The sequence below is a fragment of the Acipenser ruthenus genome, chromosome 5, assembly GCF_902713425.1.
Source record: "Acipenser ruthenus chromosome 5, fAciRut3.2 maternal haplotype, whole genome shotgun sequence".
Taxonomy (NCBI): domain Eukaryota; kingdom Metazoa; phylum Chordata; class Actinopteri; order Acipenseriformes; family Acipenseridae; genus Acipenser; species Acipenser ruthenus.
Window position 1 is genome coordinate 86,894,004 of NC_081193.1, and position 25,277 is coordinate 86,919,280.

Consider the following 25,277-nt stretch of genomic DNA (forward strand, 5'->3'; position numbering starts at 1 on the left):
CTCAATAAGAACGTTCCCACACTGACAGCTGGAGATACCTACAGCAGTACACTGTACTGTACTGTACAGAGCCAGACTAGCAGTGCTAAAACAGTGAGAGGATGAGGAGCCTGTCCTGACCTCACTCCACTTAGCCACACTTGCCTGGGCGTGCTGCATTGCCAAGAGTGGAGAGAGGGATCCGAATTTCACTTTTAAATCTGCAAGCGATCATGCTGGGCTGGGGCTGGATACACAAAGGCATGGGAGTTGATTCCTCCGATCCTCTGGAAAGCACAGGTCTAAGGAGACACTGGAACTGCTGTACAATGCCATATAGGGCAGCAGTGTGGAGTAGTGGTTAGGGCTCTGGACTCTTGACCGGAGGGTCGTGAGTTCAATCCCTGGTAGGGGACACTGCTGCTGTACCCTAGACAAGGTACTTTACCTAGATTGCTCCAGTAAAAACCAAACTGTATAAATGGGTAATTGTATGTAAAAATAATGTGATATCTTGTAACAATTGTAAGTCGCCCTGGATAAGGGTGTCTGCTAAGAAATACATAATAATAATAATAATAATAATAATAATAATATACAGTAAACCAATATGATACACTGTATACGATATTGAAATATTGTGTTTTGTTTGTGTTTTGGTGGTGGTTGGCATGGATAGAGTTAATTCCTGTCCCTGCCAAAAACATGCGAGAATGTAGCTGCTCCTTAATAGAATAATTGGTGCTAATTGGGAGCAGCCACATCCTATAAAAGGAGAGCCCAGAGCTCCATTAAGGAGGGAGTTTGGTGACTTTTGTTCTGTGTGTTGCTGGTTGTTTTAAAAGATCTGTTCAGTGAAGGTGAATGCCCAGCCTGACAGCAGTTTTTATTGTGTATACTTTGTTTAAACCTTTTGTTTTGGCCCTTGTGCCTTTTGATTTCTGCTATTTTTGTTTATTAAAGTGCGCGTTAGCGCCTAAACCGCAGCTTCCCTCCTTCCGAGTCTCCTTCCGTGCTGGTAATATCTGAGCCCACAGCGCTGTCTTGTCACAGACATGCACAATGTTCTCTCTCCAATTCAATGGTGCTAAATGGTAACACAGGTCATGTGTTGCTGCAGGGTGTCTACACACTGTCTCTTAGGCTGTGGCAGGCGGATACATATTTAGCTGTTAGATTTGCAGTCCGGTCCTCCTCTCCCAGTAGGATGGGTACTTTAATGCTGACTGAGAGGAGTTTAAATTTTGGTATTTGGCTCTCAAATTTAGGAATATAAATTTTTTATATCTGCACTTTTCAATGGCCAGGCTGTGGTCACTGAGCCTGTACTTTGTTAGAATTTGTCTGCCTTTCGTATTTTAGCATTCCAGTTTATTTGTTAATTCTATTTCAATTTTCGGTGTATTTGTTCTTCAAGTTAAGGTCATTTTTTTAATTATTGCTATTGGAATTTGTTTTGTTAGTGGCTTGTATCTGAGGCTCACTGGTTTGAGTGTGGCTCGGTTCTCTCTCTGTATAAATATATACACACACACACACACACAGTCTTCTCGTTTCCAGCCGGCGGCTGGCTAAAGTGCCGTCTACTTTGCAAAATGAGCTGCCTAAAATAGTTATTTAAAAAACAAACAAAAAAAAGGTTTTACAGTGCTCGTATGTTCCAGTGAATAGTGTTCTAAATGTTTATTTTCTTCCAGTAAAATAGCACAATTTCCACAATTCATTACGTATGTAGTCGAGTAAAACATTCCTTCTTTGATAGCATTTTGTTTCCAGACTTATGGTTTCCATGGACACTGTGAATTGCGATAGACCAATCAGTTTCGAGTTTACAAGCGATGTTGGTGATGAAGGCCGAACTGTACAATCAAACAAGGAAAAAAGAAAACACACACACACACAAACACACGCACATACAAATATGCATAAACACACACTGTGCTTATCTATCTATGTTTAAATAGGCATGGTACTAAAGATGATTAAAGACAGGTCTTTCTTTTAGAAGACTATCTAAACTCCTTTAAGACGTCTGTTGATGTCACACTTTCCATGTCTTTCCAAAACACAGCGCTATTTACGTTAATAACTTCTACCCTTTTCTAGGCTCCTACATAAACATAATGTGATTTCTACAGTAAGTAGTCCTACTTTCATTTAATACAAATTAAAGCTAGTAACCTGTGTATTGCAGTGTTTTGGGGCAGACTGCAAGCACCAGCCAGAAAGGGAAGCTGCTCCAGATTTCCTATAGCAGCTCATGCTAATCTCCTAAAGAAGTGGTATGTGGGTTTGTGCTAATCTGTATCAATAAAATGAATAAGAAATATCCAAAACCATTTGTGTATATAAATGTAATTTGTAGACCAGAAGTGATTTTCCGTTTCAACATTATTCTTTTCCGTTTCATAAGTAATTTACATGTTTTTCCATTTGATATACATATTACTTGATATTTATGTACTGGATTTAAGCTATGTTGTTCAAGTAAATGCCAATACATTATTTATTGTTATTTGTATTTATTTTAAACAAGCAACAGTTAACAGAACTGAAAAAATATCAAAAATAAAAATAATACTACTTACTGTAGAAATTGCATTAATGTTTACAGAAAATGCAACAGAAATTAACTTCTGAAAACTAAAATCAACATTGTTTGAAATTGTGCATTCTCGGACCCGGTAGTTAATGAGAAACAGCGCCATGGGAAAGTATGTATACTCAGAATTTTGGAAGACTCAAAATAAATGTAAGGACCGGTGGTTCCATGAACATTTTTAGAAACTTAAAATTGGTCTTGTTTTTGTTTAGTTTTTTTTTTTGTATGTTTTTTTGTATAAATGAAAAAAAAACAAAATTGAATACATTAAAACATAGAAAACAGAACACAGCTGATGGCTTACCTTTTCTGTATTCAAATTTATCAAGGGGCATTCAGAACAGAAAATAGGAGGCACTTTTTTTACACAGAGAATTGTGAGGGTCTGGAACCAACTCCCCAGTAATGTTGAAGCTGACACCCTTGATGAGATTCTGGGATCAATAAGCTACTAACAACCAAACGAGCAAGATGGGCCGAATGGCCTCCTCTCGTTTGTAAACTTTCTTATGTTCTTAGGTTCTTAAAACAAAACGCAGTGGGAAAACAGCTACAAAACAAAAACTGATCAGCCCTGCCACAATGTTAAAGGCCTCAGCCTCACCACAATGTTACATAGCTATACCCTTGTGCTGTGTGATCTACAAAGATACCATGTTCAATATCTCAATTTTAGGTTGCCAAGATATAGCTTTTATTAAGATCCCCATGCTCTACATTCTGATACCTTCAATAACTTGTACTGAAGTATGTCAATTACAAGGTTCAGCCCCAAACACTTAAATAAAAAGCCATTTTACAAATACCTGTATTTGAAGAAAAGAAAAATAAAACAAATATATTATTGTAACCCTTCCCATGAAACATTTCCAAAATTATGGAATACCTACCGACTGAACAGCACAGGGATTGCTGCTAATTCTGTTTTGCTTAATTAATACAGCACAGGGCTACTTTAATAGCTTTAACACAACTCAGCTATTCCCAACACACTCATTCCTGTGAGGTTTACTAGGTTAAACACTTACACAATTCAAATTGAAACCCTACAGGAAGGTGCAGTCTCTCAATTCAAATCTGTCTACCCACAGCTGTAACCATTACTGGCAACCAAATGTTCTATTCGTCTATGCACTTAAACAGTAAGCCTTGTGGCTATTTTGCACAGTGTTGACAGAACTAAATTCAAATTGTTATGTCAATTATACATAATTTATCCAAAAACAAAATACAAAATTTTAAAAAATGGTTTGAAATGTATCAACAAAATAAACAAGCCCTGGTGGGCATTGCAACCTTCCAGGTATCTGTGTGTGTGTTCGCTCATTCCTATGGAACTGAAATGTGTGACAAAACAACAGCAAGACCTCAGAGAAGCAGCAGCAGCTACTGTACCCAGACACTGTAAAGATGTCAGCAGCGTGGCCCTCACTGTCATTGCACTGGAAAGCCAGCTGGGGTTCCAGGCACTTTACTCAACATCCATCTGCTACCATGCCAGCAGGGAAGGCTGATCACAGACGTCTGCTTTACTCAACATCCATCTGCTACCATGCCGACAGGGAAGGCTGATCACAGACGTCTGTCTTTACTCAACATCCATCTGCTACCATGCCGGCAGGGAAGGCTGATCACAGACGTCTGTCTTTACTCAACATCCATCTGCTACCATGCCGACAGGGAAGGCTGATCACAGACGTCTGTATTAGTTTTAAATGGACATATTAACTCTTTGAAGATAAATGGAAACCCAAGAACCAGTGTGTGAGTGATTAGTCCTGGTGCAGGTTAGTGAAGAGGGAAATTGCACTATGATTGTTTAAGTAGTGATCTGAATTGTACATCTTTATTTTTTTTTTGTTTTTTTTAAGTTCTCTCACACTTTCTGCAGTTAGCTATAATGCTTCTTCACCCTAGCAGGCTTCTTGATTAGCTTTTCATGTGCAGTATTTCACCTCTGGTGACCTAGCTTCGAATCTGAAATTAGTTTGTTGGTACTATACCCCCCAGTGCATATCAGCCGACATTACAAAACCAGCACACAACTCATCTGGAAGTCTCTGCTTTCCAGAGGTCCGGGATTGAATGGCAGGCAGGGTGTGTTCAGGTCAGGACTGAGGTGCGCTCCCTCACACTCTCCAGCCGAGCCCAAAATGAATATTTATTTACCCAATGGATAAGATGAGATAAGCAAGACTGATGATGAATGGCAAGACCCTGCATTGCAATCCACACATTCCAGTCAAATTCTTTTAAGGCAAGGCTGTTCTGTTGAACTGCTTTTTCTTAGGTGCAAATGAGGCCAAGAGTGAGTGTAACAAACAGGCAAACTAACTCCAGTGTGCGCTAGTTTAACACAATGAGCATCAGGTTGTAGTTTTACCACAAAACAGCTCATTTTGTTCATGAAGGTGACTGTATTTCAATCAGGCACAGCGTGTTGAATTGAATGTGGGGCATTCGTGCTCGCAGAACAGCATTGCTGATTAATACTAATCAGTGGCATTGCAAGCTGCTTCTCTGGCTGCAGGTCACATAGGGCAGGCAGAACCGAGTCCTCTGCTCCCAATGACAAGCGCAGTTCATTAGTGTGAGTAACTCTGCCCGGGCACCCAGGTCACCGCCGCTTTCACTTTCATCTCCTCCACTCCCACTGTTACACAAGCACGCCACACAGCAATCTGGGATAGACCTGCTCGGACTGGCAAAGGCCTCGTCGAGTGATAAAACATTTTGTGATTCCATACTGCTGACTTATATATATATATATATATATATATATATACATACATACAGTATATATGTATATGTGTGTGTGTATATATATATATATATATATATATATATATATATATATATATATATATATATACATATATATATATATATATATACATATATACATATATATATATATATATATATACACACACACACACACACACACACACACACACACACACACACACAGTATATGTATATAAGTTTCTCCCCAAGCGGCATACAAATATAAATTCAATTAATAACACAGGTACACACACGCATACGCACACACAAAGTATCTACACAATTTCTACTTTGTATAAAAATCTATAGTTTTATCAGACTATAGACTTTAATCCTCTATTGGAGACTAGGTCTCTATTTTAAAAGTTAGGAGACAACATGCATAGTTAGACAGACTGACAGACAGATGGTCCACAAAATGGTTATCCTCCCATATCATTGAAACAGGGTTTAAACATGTTATAAGCAAAAAATGCTTTCTAAATTCTATTGTAGCAAGTATATCTTAAAAATGTTACAAAGAATAACCAATCAATTAAAATCAGCATGCAACAGTGAAGTTTTCTTTGTTTTCATTTGTCAGTAACAGGCTAATGTGTGGTCAGTTACAATACAAGTGTGAGTGCGAGTGTGAGTGTGTGCATCACCGGGATGCAGCCCCCTTTTTCACCATCAGGAGGAATGTTCTATTAGGATGACCTCTGTCCCACTGTCAAGCCAATCGCCTCTTTTCACCGGCCGAACCTGAAGCTGGTATTTTCAACAAGGCGTTTTAGGGACGTGTTACTGGAAATATGCTAAATATTATATTTCCAGTCAAAGCAGGGCCTGCAGGTCCCCTCTCGCCTTCTCTGCTCCACTGCTCTTGAAAAACCAGGTCAGAGCGTGATGCACTTTCCTCTCTGAAGGAGGTCACTCTGTGTGGGCACAGACTGCATGTGTGGAAATCATCTTATTAATGTAGCAGCACAGTTGAGACGAGCCATAGAAAAGTACTCCCTTGCTATCGACCGGCAATTGTCTTGTTATCTCTTTCATGACTTTGGGTTTCTTTTCAGAATTTCCTATGAGGTAGGCCTATTTTGTACTTATGAATATTTATATATTTATTTTGAACAATTTGAAAAAACAGACACGTAAAAAGGCAGTGACTATCTTTATAAACGCACACACATGTAATTGCCATATTATTATCAGCATAATTTTTTTTTTTTAGCTGGAGGCTTGACTGAAATAAACATTTAATTCCTTTCTTCACCTCTTCAAAACACATAGGGCCTCATTTACGAAAGGGCGCTAAACTTTATGGTGCACGATAATTGCAATTAGTGTTCACATTAACGATTTCCATATATACTATTGCAATTGCATTCATTATCGTGTGCGATATTTGGCACATTATAGTGTGCACTAGATTTATGTGATTTTTTAATGTGATATGTGATTTTTATGGTAATGCATGCTGAATGAGCACCCAGCTCAGAATAATGAGATAAGCTGTATTCACATGGTATTTACTAAATGACGGTAATTTGAGTGTGCACATTAAAGTGATCATTTATTAGTGCAAATGGAAAACTATCGGCACACTATTTAAACTTATTTTTCTGGGCTGAAAACTAGTGATGTGCAGAGTGATTCTTTTTACTGACTCGATTAATTTGATTCACTGATTCACTAACTCCAAATAAATACATCTTGCTGAATTACTTGGTTACGAAAATGTGTTTGAATGAAAAAAACGGATTGTCTAGGTCAGGGGTGTCAAACTCATCTGGCAGGAAGGGCCATTTGAGTTAAAACATAAAAGGTAAGCAGGCTTGCAACTGGGTCAATGTGAACGAATGACAGGCCGTCTCTGCTATTGATAGCCATAGCTTAATATGTAACGGCTGGGCTGAGCTGAGAAAGAACTAACTGTGCTCCCAGCACAAATGTATGATTAGCTGCTAATGTGGGACACAAACGGCCAGAAGTACAGCAAACGGATTCTCAATGTCCTGCTCATTGTTCACTTGCTCTACGAACAAGGCCTTCTGGATTAGTGCAACTGTCATGTGCACGATCTCTGAACCCACGTGAGATTGCGATAAGGTTTTTAAAAAACCTTTTTATTTAGTGGAGAGAAGCAGAAACTTTAGATATTTTATACTACTGTATATAAGATAACTCCACTGAATCAATGGCAATCCCCCTTAAATACCACCACTGCCCCTATCATCACACTGGCATTGGTTGAGTTGAATCTCTTCCTTGCTCATGTACTAAAATTCCTAACTAACCAAAGGGATCCTAATTTGGTATTCTTGGTCACAAGATATGTTGAGAGAACAAATGGGCCTCTTTCCATTAGCTACAATGCTTTTGCCGTCTTTGGCTGAAGATGAGAAGTTAAAGAGCAGCATAAAGCACGTTATTAAGAAACTGCTGTGCTGCTGTTCCAGGAATTACTATGTACTGTAGTGCAGTGTTGTGGTCATTACCGCAATCATTTGCACAGTAGTTTTGCAGTCTGCTATGCATTTGCTGTGCTTTATCATCCTTGCTGTGAGATACCATGCGTGCCTCTGCTTAACCTTGCATGCGCTTTTACTGCACTTTTAAATGTATTCTCAGATAATGCAGGTCCAGTGCAGAAGTGCTATGTATGATGCACCGTTACAACAAACAACCATGCAAAACATATAACTCAGAGTACAGAAAACACCCGTTTAAGGCACTCCCAAACCCTGACTCTACTGTGCACAGTCATGGTTGAATGACTCACTGCTGACTGACAAGTGTGCTTGTTCACAGGAACAGTACAGTAATGACATCCAGAGAGCGTGTGTGTGTGCGCTCCACTCTTCACAAACACTTCAGCGGGGACTCCCTGTTACATTAGTCATGTCGGACTTTACAGACCGGAAGAGACTCCCGCAACACTGCACACCCTTTATGCTCCTTCATTTACTGCCATCAGATGGGCTCATTCAAAGCAGGAGATTTTCCCAGTCCCAAAATCAAAGAAGAGATCCTCCTTTGCAACCAGCAGTAGCTGGATTCTGTGCAAGTGCTAACAGGTTAATCACAGAGCCTAAGGGTTTCCAAAATGACTTCACTGATCAGATCCAGATGCCATAGTAAAAGCATGCAATAGTTACAGCACGGTAAAGCTTAGATAAGCATTGTAAATCCCAGAGAGGGGTATGGTAAACCATGAAAAATAATATGGCAAACCATTATTATTATTTATTTCTTAGCAGACGCTCTTATCCAGGGCGACTTACAATTGTTACAAGATATCACATTATACAGATATCACATTATTTTTACATACAATTACCCATTTATACAGTTGGGTTTTTACTGGAGCAATCTAGGTAAAGTACCTTACTCAAGGGTACAACAGCAGTGTCCCCCACTGGGGATTGAACCCACAACCCTCCGGTCAAGAGTCCAGAGCCCTAACCACTACTCCACACTGCTGTCGTGGTCAATTATAGTAAAGGCATAGCATAACTATGGAAAAAATGGGAAAACCCCAAAATGACTGTGGTTAACACTTATAAGAGGAAACACCTATAGTTCAGGATTAAACTTCCAACATGGTTTGTAACATGCTTGCACACAGCATGCTGCAGTATAGTATGTGCGCTAAGTAAGGGCCAATGTTTGGTAACTACAGCAGGGAAAAAGAAGTAAAATGATTTGAGGCTACTGCTTCTTGTCTGGTGAGAAGTCTGTGTGCAAGTCCAGCCTGGCAGACACCCGCTCCTTTGTGTGGGCTCTGGAATGTGACATCTCTGATCCCGCACAGTCTGCAGGTTTCGTTCTCTCAGGAACGTCCACGCTGCTCAGCTGCTGTGTACACGGAGAGTGCTTCCCCACACAGACACAGGATGAGAGGCCAGGGCACAGCTGTGCAGGCCGCAGCCACAGCCAAGCTCGCTGCTTTTCATGGAGCTTGGTAAAGGTGGACAGGTCTAGATCTGAGCAGCCACACACTTGGTGATTTCAACACACCCTCTGAACAGTGCATTGCACTTGGCTTCTACTCTGAGAGAGCAGTGACCACAGCAGTGGGGCACAAACACCTCCACCATGTTAGCCACATATACCACTCTCCACCACGGATTTAACACAAAATTAGAGCCAACTCTAGCCATCTGTATCATAAAGAGCAGGAACATCTTAAAAAAAAAAAAAAAAAAAAAAAGAATGCTGTAACCAAGCAATACCACAACGGGACAAAAGGTACAGGTACAAACTGCGACACCTGTAAGTGCGTGAAGACAGATGTACAAGTACCTCTTTATAGCCCCAGATTCTTATACTCACCTTTTCAGGCCTGGGTTTCATGTTTAAACTCACATATTTCTCCTCTCCGATTCCTGTAATTAAGAAAGTTACTAACTCTCACTCTGTTCCCTTACTGGGTTGTAGCAATAATGTGCCAAATAAAACTGAGCGATGTTCCCCCCATTAAAACAATTAACCCAAGCAGTGCTGCAGCTTACACTAACAAACCCACTTCCTGCCTTGGAACAACCACTGCCTAGTTGTAGGGACTCCAATATATTCTTATCAATGAAAATGGTACGTTACAGAGCTTGAAACACACACTAGTCCAGCACCCAAACTGGCTTTTAAAACTCCCCTTGTCCAGGTATATTATTGAAATGAACAGGTGCCAGGAGTTTGAGCACCTCTGAATTAACTGATCATGCTGCTACAATGGAGGAACAATTTATTTAACATCACACTTCTGAATCCTGATCATTGTAAGTAATATATTTGTTTGAAGGCAGTTCAGAAGCCCAGGACTTGTGCAGGGCTGGTGTTAGTTTCAAGTCCTTACATTCTGTTTGTAGACATACTGGGGGGACGGAGCAGCAAAGCCCTTATATACTTTAGGGAACATAAGAAAGTTTACAAACGAGAGGAGGCCATTTGGACCATCTTGCTCGTTTGGCTGTTAGTAGCTTATTGATAACAGAATCTTATCAAGCAGCTTCTTGAAGAATCCCAGGGTGTCAGCTTCAACAACATTACTGGGGAGTTGGTTCCAGACTCCCACAATTCTCTGTGTAAAAAAGTGCCTCCTATTTTCCAAGTCCCCTGGGTCGACATTGTCAATACCTTTTAAAATTTTGAAAGCTAGAATCAGATCGGCGGGTAGTCTTTCAAGACTGAATAGATTCAATTCTTTGAGCCTGTCTGCATACGACATGCCTTTTAAACCGGGGATAATTCTGGTCGCCCTTCTTTGCACTCTTTCTAGAGCAGCAATATCCTTTTTGTAGCGAGGTGACCAGAAGTGAAAACAATATTATAGATGAGGTCTTACTAATGTATTTTACATTTTTAACATTACTTCCCTTGATTTAAATTCAATACTTTTCATTACATTTCCAAGCATTTTGAGCAAGCTCTGTATGGGCTGCCTTGGCTGATGAAAGCAAGGCACAGCAGTGCTAATTGATAGGCACAGCGCTGCACAGCAGCAGCCAGCCTCTACCTGACCGACAGCACTGGAAACCCCTCTGCAAGCTCATCTGGATCCAGCGCTCCCACAGAGTGAACTCAGTTACTTCCTGTTCACAAACTCGTCAGTGCTCTCCCTCTCTGAGGAACGGCCCTGGTTCACAAGCTCTGCCGCTGTGGATATGCAGCCCAGCTGTCGTTCGCATGGACATGACTTGCCTGCAGTCACTGCTTTTATTCTAGCAGCCAATGCAAACCTACAGCAGTGCAGGCAGATTCAAATCACACAGCCTAGTTCCAATACACCAGCTAGCCTATATGTCCAATGAGCTTCTATTGCACCACAAACAGCAGAGCTACTGGAATCACTGGCCACTGTAAACTCAGTGTAAAACTTGCTTAATTCCCATTCAGAAGGTGGAATAAAAAAATAATATTAAATATTGCGTTAACCATTTTATCTAGGAAACGGTCATAATATGACTAGGAAACTTTGCAGTTCATTTTTCAGTTTCTCTAGAAGTGTTTGGTCGCTTCAAATGCAATGGCCCATTTAACATTTATAACTTCCAGCTAAATATGAAGCAGACAGCCTGACCTCACACCACCACCCTACTTCTGTACTGCACCTCAGTCCATCTGTTATCGAAATGTTCTGCGGGCTTATCTAGCTCTTCTCATGCAAACGTTTTAACACCAAGAAAACTGGTAAACTGTCTACACGTACAAAACCACATCAACCGTAAAATCTGACTTCTTAATAAGTCATTGCCATCCCATACACACTGCATGGATCAAGTAAGACTTTTATGAAGCAGGACATACAGAAGTCCACTTAAATTACCCATTGCAATCACAATGACAAATTGAATTATTATTTTCACTTAACATATTTTAAGGTGGGGGTGAGGACTATATTTTAATCGCCATATGCCTTTTTTTAACATTTGTGGAGAAAATATGGTATTTTTAGAATTTATAATGCCCACCAAACACTGCAATATAAAAGTATAGTAAGACAGTAAAACAGAATAGTGTCCTGTAGTGGTTAAAACGGAGATGCTGCTGTGGTTACGTCAATGTCCGATGAGTCAGAAGCTCAGTTTTCAAACCTCAGCTCGGCCACAAACTGATAGTGAAACTGAATGAGACCAGTTGTCGCACAAATCTGCTGGCCACAGAAGAATAGAATGAGCATAAGACAATTCACTTATATTTAGCACGAAGGTACATGCCAGCGTGTCAACTTGATGGTACTGTGGCCATAAACCAGACAGTGTACTTTAATAATGCAGCTATATTTATCAAAGGGTATCGCTCGTGTTACATGTCAAGTAAGGAACGCTCTGCAGTCCACGGAGTTGCTTTGTATATTGTGCAACTACAGTATGGGTGTATTTCTATAAATTACTAATTTGTATAAAAAATCCATATTGATGTATCAAAACTGCAAACCAAACAAAGGCTGTGAATTATATTACATGTTTGGTTCAATTTTTTGTTTTTTTCTCTTTTCTAAAAAAATAAGTGTTAATTAAAGACTCGAATAAACAGCTGGGACAAACACAGGATTTTCATGTTTGGATATTCATTCAATTTTAATATTTGTTCAGATATTCGTTCGTTTTCAAAAAGCAATGAAAACCATTCTATTGACACCGCACGGGGGGTGGGGGGGTGGGGGTGGTGTAGCGGGGGCATGTGTGTGCCTGTGTTTTACAGCAAGACGTTACTGTAACACGTCAAAGTAGAAAAATATCCCAGGAGTAAAGAATACGTTGATTAACTACAAAACAATGGATGGTAAATAGCAATTATAAAGTACATAAAGTTAACACCGCCTTTCAGAAGTCGTGTTTACGCAGAATTCTGTTATATACGCAGGACATTTTAATAAAACGCAAAAAAAATAACAGCAGTGTGTTTCTAAGACAGATGTAGAAGACAACAGATCCCCTTTTCATCCCTATCCAATAATTTTGTTTATATTATCAACTAGTTTTATGCAATGCAACGTGTAAAATGGTTCCACTGCTCCCTGCAGCTGCAGGTCTCAGTATCCCATGTAGCACCGCGCACATCCCTGGTATAAGAGTGACTCAGTAATCATCTTCCCTGCTGACTCTCAGTCAAGAATTTGGACAAGTAAAACACATGCTCAAAAATCATGGTTATATATATATATATATATATATATATATATATATATATATATATATATATATATTTGTTCGAATATTCAGATTATTTGTCCCAGCACTAAAATATATACTTCATTGCGTCCGCCAGTTATTGGGATGGTAATTTGTTTCCATTCATTGCGGTAACCCAGTAACCTTTGCTTTGTCAATGACGGTTGCTAGGGCTCGTGTATTGTGCTGGATCACCTTGGCACTTGGCAAAATGAAGTGTGACACTTCAGAGATGCTCCCTGGTAATCATATATAAATACATTGTTAATAAATTCATTTTTCAAGTTTGAAAGCAGCATTCTGAGAGAGCAAAAGGCCAACCAGCTGCAAGGCCTGCTCTGTGTTTAGACAATCCAGGTTGAAGACTCCCTGTTGGTTGTCTAATGGTTATTAACTGTACCTTCTCTGATGGTGTATTACTGACGCCTTAGTCAAGGGGGTTGGGTCTCAGGCAAAGTACCACAGAGCTGCTTTGGATTGGCTCAGCTGCATTTCCCAGTCCAGTAACAAACTAAAAAAAACAGACAGTGTAGCTCCTACACAAATCCTTTCCAACCTCCTTTTCATAAAAGCCCTGATTTTATGAAATTCTATTCATTTTTAATCATGTTTGCTCTGCTAAAATGTGTTGAGCGCTTTGAGATGACTTGACAGGCACTATAGAAGCGCAATGTTGTCTTTGTTGCTGTTGTTGATTTACTTAAAGATCCCTAAACTGGATAGCTCCATTGAGATGCAACACATACAGCCTATTAAATTAAATAAATTACATTCCTTTGTAGAGGTCAGCTGATGCTCATAGACTGTAAAACTACTGTACCCCTGAATCCCAGCAGAATAAATGCTACCAAGTGACCAGTGGCTTCTTGACTGATATTCAGCTCTGCTATGTTATGAACTACTGGCAGGTCCACTGAAAAACAAATACACTAAATATTTTAGGGATTAACAGTGATCAAAAAAGCAAGAATGAAGGAAGCAGGTACTGGTACTGAGATGCTGCCAAATTCAACAAAAATTCAATGCTGGACGCATTACCCTGGACCCTTAGAGGGAGTCTGTCTTTTATTCAGTGTCCTAATCTAGCTGTTGCTTGTATGAAGGCTAAAAAAAACCCGGAATATCAAATTATTGCTATGGTACTTGTACTGTATATAGAGTGCAAAGCCACAATAAGTATAACTGTAGTTGAAATACTTTTAGCAGCAGACTTCCTCCTAGCCTATGTGATTCAGTGTTCATGCACAACGAGACAGAACCTGGCGAAAAAAACAGACGTCTCGGAATGTCTGTGAATGAGGTGTTTTGATTGGCAGATTGATTCAGAATTGAGAAGGTGCAGGATGTTCTGGGGTTCTATCTCAGGCTCACATGCTTTTCCTTTTTAAATCAGCTGGATTTCACTTGGTTGAACGGACGAGACCCAGCTCGAAGCCGTGCTCTCAAGCAGCAGCTGAATTTGGTTGTAGGATTAGCAATCAAAGTGAAACCAGTACACTAACTTGATATTAAATGAACTGTGCAGTGGATAGTGGTCAGTTGGCCGCTCTAGTGCTCCCCCATTGCAAAAGAAGAATACGCAACATGTAGCCAGGGATTCCAGCAGTAGCTGTGCACTGGCCCGTGCTGAAGGAACAGAAACACCCCAAAGCCCTGCTGATTTCCACTACATTTGTATTTAGCATCCTGATTGACTATCAGAGTTTGTGTTAACACCAGAAGCAGATCACACCACTGCAGCCCATTTAACAAAGCTTCTTAAATGCACATGGTTAATCCGCTATATTTAAGTAAATAACATAGGATTTTTTTCAGTAATGTGATCAAGAGGCACACTGTCACAGAGAGGAATGCTCTCTCTCTTTTTTTTACTTTAAATCAATCTATGGCACTGATACATTTATTGGATTACAAATTAACTGTATATCACATGCAACTGTCTTGTCAATCTACAGCTCAAGTGGACCAAGGTGGTGGGTTACTTGATCACTCATGTCAATGGCTGAAGTGAAATTATATGTTTTTTCCAACTCCAACTCCAAATTAAACTCCAACTCCAACTTCTTCAACTCCAACCTCATCTCCAACCTCATCTTCAAATTCAACTCCAACCTCATCTTCAAATTCAACTCCAACCTCATCTTCAAATTCAACTCCAACCTCATCTTCAACTCCAACCTCCAACCTCATCTTCAACTCCAACCTCCAACCTCATCTTCAACTCCAACCTCCAATGCCAACCTCCAACCTCATCTTCAACTTCAACTCCAACTCCAACTTCACCTTCAACTTCAATCTCATCTTCATCTCCAACTCCAACCTCATCTTCAACTCCAACTCCAACCTCATCTTCAACTCCAACCTCCAACCTCATCTTCATCTCCAACTCCAACCTCATCTTCAACTCCAACCTCCAACCTCATCTTCAACTCCAACTCCAACCTCATCTTCAACTCCAACCTCATCTTCAACTCCAACCTCATCTTCAACTCCAACCTCATCTTCAACTCCAACCTCATCTTCAACCTCATCTTCAACTCCAACTCCAACCTCATCTTCAACTCCAACTCCAACCTCATCTTCAACTCCAACCTCATCTTCAACTCCAACCTCAACCTCATCTTCAACTCCAACCTCAACCTCATCTTCAACTCCAACTCCAACCTCATCTTCAACTCCAACTCCAACCTCATCTTTAACTCCAACTCCAACCTCATCTTCAACTCCAACTCCAACCTCATCTTCAACTCCAACTCCAACCTCATCTTCAACTCCAACTCCAACCTCATCTTCAACTCCAACCTCATCTTCAACTCCAACCTCATCTTCAACTCCAACCTCATCTTCAACTCCAACCTCATCTTCAACCTCATCTTCAACTCCAACTCCAACCTCATCTTCTACTCCAACTCCAACCTCATCTTCAACTCCAACTCCAACCTCATCTTCAACTCCAACTCCAACCTCATCTTCAACTCCAACTCCAACCTCATCTTCAACTCCAACTCCAACCTCATCTTCAACTCCAACTCCAACCTCATCTTCAACTCCAACTCCTTCTTCTTATAAGTCTACAAATGGATTTTGCAGAAGCAAAAATATAAAACCAGGGCCACTCACTACACAGGGGATTCACTTTCCAGAGTTAGGGAATCTATCTAGCGCTCCAATGAACATATAGTCCCTGTCCTAGAGACAGACACAAAGGGAGTCCACTGTTCTGCTGCTAAACTGTAATCAACACTGCAACACCAACACAGCTTCAGTATTGAATTAAAAGAATCCTGGAGATCTTCAGGATATAACCTTCAGATCCCACTTTCAACCCAGATACTGTTTGTCTGGATTGTTTTGAATATTTAAAAATGACTTGTAGAAATGTCTTGCCACTATGTCACTCAAACAGCCCTATGCTCCTGCTACAGTACTACAGTGATTTTAGCAGTATGGGTGGCTATAAATGACATTTGCAGGTTTTGATGCAGTCTATACCGAGCACCTATACCTATCAGAACTTAAATCAGGTAACGATTCCCTCATGGGACACACAAGCCATAGCAATCGAAATCCCTCTGCCTCTACTGAAAATTGCTGTGCCGGGATGCCAAACTTGTAAAAGACAACAAGAACACCTTTGTGAGCTTGTTTTGGTCTTTTGTTTAAACTTTCTGCAGCCACCCCATGAGGACTGCAGAACTGACACTTTGCTGTCTTCCTATAAAGACCGCTGTACTGCATTTCTGGTCTCAGATGCACCCGGACCTCAGGACACTGGCTGCTGGAGCCCGAGGCAGCAATCTTCAGAGACTGTGCCCCCACACTGGGCTATCTTCTGCCTAGGCATATTGGGGGACACACTTTTAAAGCAAGGCTGAAGAAGTCTTTGTTTTATTACAGTTGACCAACTGCCTAGAACTTACACCTGTCTGTCTTTAGAGGCCATCGTCATTGTAACAATATTAGATTTTCTTCTCTACAAAAGCTCTGATAAACCAGTGTCAAGTATTTCAATCTTTTTGCTGACTCTACTCAGCATCTATTTTAATGATGTTTACAGTGGCGGACTGTAATACCTGGTATAAGTTACATTAGTTTTGGGGTTAAAAAAAAAAAAAAAAGCTTTCCAAAATAAATGCAAGCACTTATCTTATAGCGACAGAAAGAATAACTATTTACAGTCCACTCCCACAAACTGACCAGTGCTGCAGGAACAATTCTTTCGGCTTGTGGTTAAACTGTAAGGCGTGTTTGTATGATCTGAACTGCTCTCATGGTTTGAAATTGTTTCAGACTCACACCAACACTTTCCTGACAGCTGCGAGTGGCACACAATAAATGACTGTGTGTGTTTGTATGGTATGGTGTGAGAGACGTGCCAATCCTAGCATTCAAGCCACCCACACTTATTAATCAAAGCATGTCTTAATTCAGGATTTCACTGTACTGTGCACGCAATGAACAAACAGTCACAGCAACCAGGGCTTGAATTTCAGCACGGAATCACGGGAATCGCACATTTTCCAAGTTATCTGCAACTTTCAGTGCGGGAAAATCCTGCAGAGATATTTGAAGACACCAAGCTACTGTATTTTCCACCCAATTTAGAATGCCTGAAACGCTACAACAATCTCTGAGGAAGTGGGTGTCAGTGACGAAAGCACTATGAGCCGCATTCTGAGTAGTTCTGGTTAAAATAAATAAATAAATAAATAAATAAATAAATAAATAAAAGTAGTGCTGGATATTTTAAGTGCCACAAGACTTTATTCTCTCGTACGTGATTCTAGGCCGCTATTATTATTATTATTTGTTTATTTAGCAGACGCCTTTATCCAAGGCGACTTACAGAGGCTAGGGTGTGTGAACTATGCATCAGCTGCAGAGTCACTTACAATTACGTCTCACCCGAAAGACGGAGCACAAGGAGGTTAAGTGACTTGCTCAGGGTCACACAATGAGTCAGTGGCTGAGGTGGGATTTGAACCAGGGACCTTCTGGTTACAAGCCCGTTTCTTTAACCACTGGACCACACAGCCTCCTATCTTTAAGCATTATAGAAACTCAGTACACTGCAGTAAGTAAACAGTTTTGGAGAAAAAAAGACAATATTAAGTCTATCTAGGTGTTGTTTTGCAAGTAGTGACTTTTGCTTTAACTCTAAAACTCAGCCCCATTCATTTTGGGGCGCCAGTGCACTGAAGGTTACGCACATATCACTCAGGCACCATAAAAGCCACCTACCTGGTTCATGGAATGTTTAAAAGTACAGATTTGGGGCTTTCCAAAGACGTAATCAGTGCATGTATGTGTGTACCACATATAGTATGCCTGATCCTGTTGTAACATGAAAGGAAATTGTGTGGCCTTTCATTTGATATGTTACATGCATGCAGTACAAACTATCCAGTAGTTAAACATACATAAATGAAAACAGTGAAAAACAGGATTGAGTGTAAAGAATTCAAAAAAAGAAATGGAGCTCTGGTTAAAAAGAAAAGCACCTTTTTCTTCTGCTGCAGCAAAAACTTCACGGCAGGCAATGGCAAAAGCAATGGAGAGTGCTCTGTCTCACAGTGATGAACAGCTGTTAGGTCTCCTGAAAGCACCTCATTTTAAATCAACACCATTGTGAATGATGATGCAGTACAATATATATAGTTTTTTATATGCAAAAGTACCTTTTCTTTGCTATTCCCACCTAAAGTTTTTGAACCCCCCCCCCCCCTCCACCATTGACTGCAGCACAGGGGGGAAATCCCCCCAGCACACAAAAATGAAATTCAAGCCCTGGCAACCACTGTGCAGGGACTGCAACGTTACAGTGAAATAGAAGGTTTCTATATTACTGCTCTGAGGTGATGCTCAGGAAATATTAACATGCCATAAAAACTGGGCATTAATTCAACACCACCTCCAGGGAGGATCTTGTATTGTCAGATGCCACCAAGGTAAGGTTTCAAAACGGTGAACCACACACTTGTCTCTTCACTTGATAGATCATTCAGTTGTTACAACAATTTCCAATTTGGTTTCCACTTGATTTTCCTTTATCATCTCTCAAAACGGGATGCCTTATGTAATTAATATGGCAAACTGAAACCTTGCAACGTGTTATGGCAATATTCCCAAATATTGCCATTATCCGTCCCATGAAATATTTCATTCAGTCATGGGTTCGGATGATTGATCTCTGTTAACTGATAAATTCATTGCACAGGTTTCTACTGCACTACATGTAGAGAATCATTCAACAGCAACAAAGCATTGGTACTGTACAACTAAGCAAAACAAGCTGTCGTTATTTTATTTAATAAGACGGTATCAAATATACTGTACCTTGGATTGTCTGTGAAAAATGTGCCTGTGCTTGACTCGTATAGTAGTATGTATAATCAGCAATAAAACGAAAAAAGAATGCTGTCATAGTGGGATTAATTCCCTTTTCTGTATAGACGAAAGGCAATGAATGTCTACCCCCGCACACCTCCTCTTCACTGCCTGTTCTATTTGCTCTTCATTTCATTGGGGAACGTGCAATCAGAGGGCGGCGAGCCAGCAAGCTCCTGCAATCAACACTTAAGAGATAACAGACTGCCCACAGAGATGGTTGCAGGGATGCCTGCAGCAACTGTGTTCATTTCCATCGCTCTCGTCTGTGTGCCTTTCTAGAACAATTAAACATGCAACAAGTAATCTGGAAAAAAGAACACACACACTTCTTTATCCCTTTAGATGCACAGTTAATAGTTTAGGAATCAGTCAGTTACTGGAGTTTGATTACAAAAAAAAATACTCCCCCAGGCCAGGTGTTTTTTGGCTGTATTTGACTGTCTTCCTATAAAAATTAACAAATCTATTTTTTACAGTAGCATCTTGGAAATGGTGTCCTTTTTTCCAGAACACTCTGTACTTCAGAAACCATACAAACTTTTCTTTTTTTTTCAATACAATATTAATACATAAGTTAAGTATTTATTATGTATTCTGCTTAGAGATACATGTATAACAACGCATTGTTCTATGACCCAAGGGACCTTACAATACTTCCTGAAAGTCATTGTTTCACCTGAGTGATTGCAATGACATAATGTACTGTACGTTTATTCTCAGGGTCTTTACAAGCAATAATGGACACTACTCTTGATTTATTTTCTCAAAATAAATATTTATAAATAAATTAATAGTTATTAATTCCATTATTATCAGTTATAAGGAAAAAAAAAATGTACCTGATACATTTAGTTCATGAAATAGTATCTGCTTATATACACTTGTTTCTTGATATTTATACATGTTGTAAAAACTTATATATTGAGACAGAATAAATGTTGTAATATAATTATATGTCAAATACATCAGATTGACAGTGTTTCCCCTTTTTTTATTCGCTCTAAACAAGTTCCTGTGATGTTTTGTTTCTGCTTTTGTCTCTGCTGGGCTGCTGTAAACTGTCTCCACCCTTTAGACACTAAATACCCCTCTCAGTGACGTCACAAGAAAAAAAAAAACTATCAGGAAGTGAACATCAGTCCCTTCCCTATACACTGATATGTGTTTCAAGCCTGCACTGCAAAGTACGGTGGCCCTGTAAGTCATCAAAATAAAGTGCTTTTTTTTATTATGTTTACACATTCATGATCCTAGAAGCCAACTTCAGTATGATCGTATTAACACGATCCCGGTCGTTAAAGGGTTAAACTTGTAAAAGGGAACTCCTCTTCCAATCCGCTGCACAGGGCGGGTAATGCTCAGAGTCCACCCTCCGTAAGGACTAGTGGCAGAAAACAATAAATAAATAAATGAATAAAAACACATGGTGTGAACCCAAAGCAGCCAATACAGCATGCTGTGAGTCCACCAGTGGCAAGCTTTTAATTCACCTGGCTTCACACTGCACTGACTGGGCTGCGATCATTAGCCCCTGTTAATGTGCTCTTGAAGTAGCTCTGGTTTTTAGATTCTGAAGCGGCGCTCTCTCTTGAGGTCTGCGTGGTCGTTTGTTAATGTGCTCTTGAAGTCGCTCTGGTTTTTAGATTCTGAAGCGGCGCTCTCTCTTGAGGTCTGCGTGGTTGTTTGTTAATGTGCTCTTGAAGTAGCTCTGGTTTTTAGCTTCTGAAGCGGCGCTCTTTCGAAGTCTGCGTGGTCGTTTGTTAATGTGCTCTTGAAGTCGCTCTGGTTTTTAGATTCTGAAGCGGACCTCCCTCTTGAGGTCTGCGTGGTTGTTTGTTAATGTGCTCTTGAAGTAGCTCTGGTTTTTAGCTTCTGAAGCGGCGCTCTTTCGAAGTCTGCGTGGTCGTTTGTTAATGTGTTCTTGAATTCGCTCTGGTTTTTAGATTCTGAAGCGGCGCTCCCTCTTGAGGTCTGCGTGGTCGTTTGTTAATATGCTCTTGAAGTCGCTCTGGTTTTTAGATTCTGAAGCGGCGCTCCCTCTTGAGGTCTGCGTGGTCGTTTGTTAATGTGTTCTTGAACTTGCTCTGGTTTTTAGCTTCTGAAGCGGCGCTCCCTCTTGAGGTCTGTGTGGTCTTTGTTAATGTGCTCTTGAAGTCACTGTGGTTTTTAGATTCTGAAGCGGTGCTCTCTCTTGAGGTCTGCGTGGTCGTTTGTTAATGTGCTCTTGAAGTAGCTCTGGTTTTTAGATTCTGAAGCGGCGCTCCCTCTTGAGGTCTGCGTGGTCGTTTGTTTATGTGCTCTTGAAGTCACTGTGGTTTTTAGATTCTGAAGCGGCGCTCCCTCTTGAGGTCTGCGTGGTCGTTTGTTAATGTGCTCTTGAAGTCGCTCTGGTTTTTAGATTCTGAAGCGGCGCTCTCTCTTGAGGTCTGCGTGGTCGTTTGTTAATGTGTTCTTGAACTCGCTCTGGTTTTTAGATTCTGAAGCGGCGCTCTCTCTTGAGGTCTGCGTGGTCGTTTGTTAATGTGCTCTTGAAGTCGCTCTGGTTTTTAGATTCTGAAGCGGCGCTCCCTCTTGAGGTCTGCGTGGTCGTTTGTTAATGTGTTCTTGAACTCGCTCTGGTTTTTAGATTCTGAAGCGGTGCTCTCTCTTGAGGTCTGCGTGGTCGTTTGTTAATGTGTTCTTGAACTCGCTCTGGTTTTTAGCTTCAGAAGCTGCGCTCTCTCTTGAGGTCTGCGTGGTCGTTTGTTAATGTGTTCTTGAACTCGCTCTGGTTTTTAGATTCTGAAGCGGCGCTCCCTCTTGAGGTCTGCGTGGTCGTTTGTTAATGTGTTCTTGAACTCGCTCTGGTTTTTAGATTCTGAAGCGGTGCTCTCTCTTGAGGTTTGCGTGGTCGTTTGTTAATGTGTTCTTGAACTCGCTCTGGTTTTTAGATTCTGAAGCGGCGCTCTCTCTTGAGGTCTGCGTGGTCGTTTGTTAATGTGCTCTTGAACTCGCTCTGGTTTTTAGATTCTGAAGCGGCGCTCCCTCTTGAGGTCTGCGTGGTCGTTTGTTAATGTGTTCTTGAACTCGCTCTGGTTTTTAGCTTCTGAAGCGGCGCTCTCTCTTGAGGTCTGCGTGGTCGTTTGTTAATGTGTTCTTGAACTCGCTCTGGTTTTTAGATTCTGAAGCGGCGCTCTCTCTTGAGGTCTGCGTGGTCGTTTGTTAATGTGTTCTTGAACTCGCTCTGGTTTTTAGATTCTGAAGCGGCGCTCTCTCTTGAGGTCTGCGTGGTCGTTTGTTAATGTGTTCTTGAACTCGCTCTGGTTTTTAGATTCTGAAGCGGCGCTATCTCGAAGTCTGTGTGGTCGTTTGTTAATGTGCTCTTGAAGTCACTGTGGTTTTTAGATTCTGAAGCGGTGCTCTCTCTTGAGGTCTGCGTGGTCGTTTGTTAATGTGCTCTTGAACTCGCTCTGGTTTTTAGATTCTGAAGCGGCGCTCTCTCTTGAGGTCTGCGTGGTCGTTTGTTAATGTGCTCTTGAAGTCGCTCTGGTTTTTAGATTCTGAAGCGGTGCTCTCTCTTGAGGTCTGCGTGGTCGTTTGTTAATGTGCTCTTGAAGTAGCTCTGGTTTTTAGATTCTGAAGCGGCGCTCCCTCTTGAGGTCTGCGTGGTCGTTTGTTTATGTGCTCTTGAAGTCACTGTGGTTTTTAGATTCTGAAGCGGCGCTCCCTCTTGAGGTCTGCGTGGTCGTTTGTTAATGTGCTCTTGAAGTCGCTCTGGTTTTTAGATTCTGAAGCGGCGCTCTCTCTTGAGGTCTGCGTGGTCGTTTGTTAATGTGTTCTTGAACTCGCTCTGGTTTTTAGATTCTGAAGCGGCGCTCTCTCTTGAGGTCTGCGTGGTCGTTTGTTAATGTGCTCTTGAACTCGCTCTGGTTTTTAGATTCTGAAGCGGCGCTCCCTCTTGAGGTCTGCGTGGTCGTTTGTTAATGTGTTCTTGAACTCGCTCTGGTTTTTAGATTCTGAAGCGGTGCTCTCTCTTGAGGTCTGCGTGGTCGTTTGTTAATGTGTTCTTGAACTCGCTCTGGTTTTTAGCTTCAGAAGCTGCGCTCTCTCTTGAGGTCTGCGTGGTCGTTTGTTAATGTGTTCTTGAACTCGCTCTGGTTTTTAGATTCTGAAGTGGCGCTCCCTCTTGAGGTCTGCGTGGTCGTTTGTTAATGTGTTCTTGAACTCGCTCTGGTATTTAGATTCTGAAGCGGCGCTCTCTCTTGAGGTCTGCGTGGTCGTTTGTTAATGTGTTCTTGAACTCGCTCTGGTTTTTAGATTCTGAAGCGGCGCTCTCTCTTGAGGTCTGCGTGGTCGTTTGTTAATGTGCTTTTGAAGTGACTGTGGTTTTTAGATTCTGAAGCGGCGCTCCCTCGTGAGGTCTGCGTGGTCGTTTGTTAATGTGTTCTTGAACTCGCTCTGGTTTTTAGATTCTGAAGCGGCGCTCTCTCTTGAGGTCTGCGTGGTCGTTTGTTAATGTGCTCTTGAAGTCGCTCTGGTTTTTAGATTCTGAAGCGGTGCTCTCTCTTGAGGTCTGCGTGGTCGTTTGTTAATGTGCTCTTGAAGTAGCTCTGGTTTTTAGATTCTGAAGCGGCGCTCTCTCTTGAGGTCTGCGTGGTCGTTTGTTAATGTGTTCTTGAACTCGCTCTGGTTTTTAGATTCTGAAGCGGTGCTCTCTCTTGAGGTCTGCGTGGTCGTTTGTTAATGTGCTCTTGAAGTCACTGTGGTTTTTAGATTCTGAAGCAGTGCTCTCTCTTGAGGTCTGCGTGGTCGTTTGTTAATGTGTTCTTGAACTCGCTCTGGTTTTTAGATTCTGAAGCGGTGCTCTCTCTTGAGGTCTGCGTGGTCGTTTGTTAATGTGTTCTTGAACTCGCTCTGGTTTTTAGCTTCTGAAGCGGCGCTCCCTCCTGAAGTCTGCATGGTCGTTTGTTTCCATGTTTCTGTTTTCTATTTTTAATTTAAAAGGAATGCAGCCGTTAACCACAGAAGAGGAATCGCTTGGGCAATGAAGCACAGTGCCAGCCAGATGGCCTCATTCTTCACACAGAACATGCCACTAACAGCCTTGTTTTTTCCGCTTATACAGTACTGCGCTTTTTTTTCATGCAAGGAGGTTTCTCAAACTTGTATTCAGAACAATACATTTTCATTTCTAATGCATGGGCTGTGCTGTGGGCCAGCATCTCTGCAGAAGTCAGTTCACTTGCTAGTCCCCAGGCTGGATTTAAAGCCTGCATCCTAGACAAGGTCGTTTGCACAGTGCCTCCCAGCACACCTCTACCTGAGTGAAGAAGTCTTGAGTTAAGGTGTGATGAGTGTTCCGTGTGACATCACACCTTAACTCAACAAACTTAGAAATGCGTTTGGTTTACCTCACATTATACACTCCATGCAGTATAATTTATCAGATTTTTAAAACGTTGCTTCAGTACCAGTAACTTAAAGCACTCAAGCAACAAACAACAAACGTTTTGTCTTCTGCTGAAGATGTGGAAACGTTTGCATATTTTATTAAGTTTTTATTAGTTTGTAAACCAAACGCATTTCTAAGTTTTGCATATATATTTTTAACAGAAAGCTGGTAATGTGTGTACAGTAAACAAACAACATGCTTAATTTTTGCATAAAACTGTAAATAACTGCCAAAATAGACAACACAGCAATTCCTGCTGTCATCAGGGACACACGCCCCTGTTCTTGCATATATATATATATATATATATATATATACATATACATATACATATATATATATATATATATATATAAAGACTAGAAGAGGTTGTTTTTTTTTTTGTTTGTTTTTTTAAAATCGGCCCCCATATGAGGTCTCCATACATGAA

General features: G+C 40.9%; 1 protein-coding gene across 2 annotated transcripts in view; it reads right to left on the reverse strand.

The window, feature by feature from the left end:
- Positions 1-25,277, reverse strand: part of LOC117403245 (protein kinase C epsilon type) — a 161,643-nt gene that overhangs the window by 123,406 nt on the left and 12,960 nt on the right. The window lies entirely within an intron of this gene.